Consider the following 3,318-nt stretch of genomic DNA (forward strand, 5'->3'; position numbering starts at 1 on the left):
TATCATTCTAATACAAGGTAATAATCATATTCAAACTTTGGTTCAATTTCTATAACTATAACAATCTTATTTCAAGTGATGATCTTACTTGAACTTGTTTTCGTGTCATGATTCTGCTTCAAGAACTTCGAGCCATCCAAGGATCCATTGAAGCTAGATCCATTTTTCTCTTTTCCAGTAGGTTTATCCAAGGAACTTAAGGTAGTAATGATGTTCATAACATCATTCGATTCATACATATAAAGCTATCTTATTCGAAGGTTTAAACTTGTAATCACTAGAACATAGTTTAGTTAATTCTAAACTTGTTCGCAAACAAAAGTTAATCCTTCTAACTTGACTTTTAAAATCAACTAAACACATGTTCTATATCTATATGATATGCTAACTTAATGATTTAAAACCTGGAAACACGAAAAACACCGTAAAACCGGATTTACGCCGTCGTAGTAACACCGCGGGCTGTTTTGGGTTAGTTAATTAAAAACTATGATAAACTTTGATTTAAAAGTTGTTATTCTGAGAAAATGATTTTTATTATGAACATGAAACTATATCCAAAAATTATGGTTAAACTCAAAGTGGAAGTATGTTTTCTAAAATGGTCATCTAGACGTCGTTCTTTCGACTGAAATGACTACCTTTACAAAAACGACTTGTAACTTATTTTTTCGACTATAAACCTATACTTTTTCTGTTTAGATTCATAAAATAGAGTTCAATATGAAACCATAGCAATTTGATTCACTCAAAACGGATTTAAAATGAAGAAGTTATGGGTAAAACAAGATTGGATAATTTTTCTCATTTTAGCTACGTGAAAATTGGTAACAAATCTATTCCAACCATAACTTAATCAACTTGTATTGTATATTATGTAATCTTGAGATACCATAGACACGTATAAAATGTTTCGACCTATCATGTCGACACATCTATATATATTTCGGAACAACCATAGACACTCTATATGTGAATGTTGGAGTTAGCTATACAGGGTTGAGGTTGATTCCAAAATATATATAGTTTGAGTTGTGATCAATACTGAGATACGTATACACTGGGTCGTGGATTGATTCAAGATAATATTTATCGATTTATTTCTGTACATCTAACTGTGGACAACTAGTTGTAGGTTACTAACGAGGACAGCTGACTTAATAAACTTAAAACATCAAAATATATTAAAAGTGTTGTAAATATAATTTGAACATACTTTGATATATATGTATATATTGTTATAGGTTCGTGAATCAACCAGTGGCCAAGTCTTACTTCCCGACGAAGTAAAAATCTGTGAAAGTGAGTTATAGTCCCACTTTTAAAATCTAATATTTTTGGGATGAGAATACATGCAGGTTTTATAAATGATTTATAAAATAGACACAAGTACGTGAAACTACATTCTATGGTTGAATTATCGAAATCGAATATGCCCCTTTTTATTAAGTCTGGTAATCTAAGAATTAGGGAACAGACACCCTAATTGACGCGAATCCTAAAGATAGATCTATTGGGCCTAACAAACCCCATCCAAAGTACCGGATGCTTTAGTACTTCGAAATTTATATCATATCCGAAGGGTGTCCCGGAATGATGGGGATATTCTTATATATGCATCTTGTTAATGTCGGTTACCAGGTGTTCACCATATGAATGATTTTTATCTCTATGTATGGGATGTGTATTGAAATATGAAATCTCGTGGTCTATTATTATGATTTGATATATATAGGTTAAACCTATAACTCACCAGCATTTTTGTTGACGTTTTAAGCATGTTTATTCTCAGGTGATTATTAAGAGCTTCCGCTGTCGCATACTTAAATAAGGACGAGATTTGGAGTCCATGCTTGTATGATATTGTGTAAAAACTGCATTCAAGAAACTTATTTTGTTGTAACATATTTGTATTGTAAACCATTATGTAATGGTCGTGTGTAAACAGGATATTTTAGATTATCATTATTTGATAATCTACGTAAAGCTTTTTAAAACCTTTATCTATGAAATAAAGGTTATGGTTTGTTTTAAAAATGAATGCAGTCTTTGAAAAATGTCTCATATAGAAGTCAAAACCTCGCAACGAAATCAATTAATATGGAACGTTTTTAATCAATAAGAACGGGACATTTCAGTTGGTATCAGAGCGTTGGTCTTAGAGAACCAGAATTTTGCATTAGTGTGTCTTATCGAGTTTGTTAGGATGCATTAGTGAGTCTGGACTTCGACCGTGTTTACTTGAAAAATGATTGCTTAACAAATTTTGTTGGAAACTATATATTTTTAACATGTGAATATTATGTGATATATTAATCTCTTAACGCGTTTGATATTATGTGATAGATGTCTACCTCTAGAACAAGTCTCATTGACTCACCTAATAATAATGAAGAGTCAAATGTAAATTGGAATGATTCGTGGACTGATTCACAAGTTCCCGAAGAGGAACCGGAAGAAGAGTCGGAACCGGAAGAAGAATCGGAACCGGAAGAAGAATCGGAACCGGATGAAGAAATAGAACCGGTGGGGGAAATAATAAAACGGTTAAGTAAAAGAAAATCCTCAACCAACCGACCAAGGTTAATTATGGTCAATGGTGTTTCCGCCAAGGAAGCAAAATATTGGGAGGATTACCAATTCTCCGATGAATCGGATTCCGACGAGAATTCCGATGATGTTATAGAAATTACCCCAACTGAATTTAAAAAGGCAAAAGAAAATAATAAGGGAAAGGGCATAAAAATAGAGAAATCTAATTCCAACCCCGATGAACTTTATATGTATCGTCAACCCCCGAAGTCCTTAAGTTGTAACAATGACCCGGGAACCTCTAAACCACCAGGTTTTTCTAAACCAATGTGGACCACGACGGCTCGTATTAGGGGAACATCATATATCCCTAGAAACTTGGCAAAACGAACCAAAACCGAAGAAGAAGAAACAAGCGAGTCAGAATAAGATAGTTGTATTCGTGTGGTGTAATATATGTAATATAGTGTGCTTATGCTTTATGATATATGTAAAAAAAATTTGCTTGTATTAATAAGTATTTTTTTTATGAATCTAACTCTTGTCTATTTTACAGTATAAAAACACAAAATGGATAGACAACCCAATATTTTAAGAGACCTACCCGGAGACATGATTGATGAAATCTTGTCTAGAGTCGGTCATAATTCTTCGGCACAACTATTTAAGGCGAGATCAGTTTGTAAGACATTCGAAGAACGTTCCAAGAATGTCTTGGTTTATAAAAGGCTTTCGTTCGAAAGATGGGGGATATCACATTGGGAAATCCATAAGTTACGATGTGTT

The sequence above is a fragment of the Rutidosis leptorrhynchoides genome, chromosome 5, assembly GCF_046630445.1.
Source record: "Rutidosis leptorrhynchoides isolate AG116_Rl617_1_P2 chromosome 5, CSIRO_AGI_Rlap_v1, whole genome shotgun sequence".
Lineage (NCBI taxonomy): Eukaryota > Viridiplantae > Streptophyta > Magnoliopsida > Asterales > Asteraceae > Rutidosis > Rutidosis leptorrhynchoides.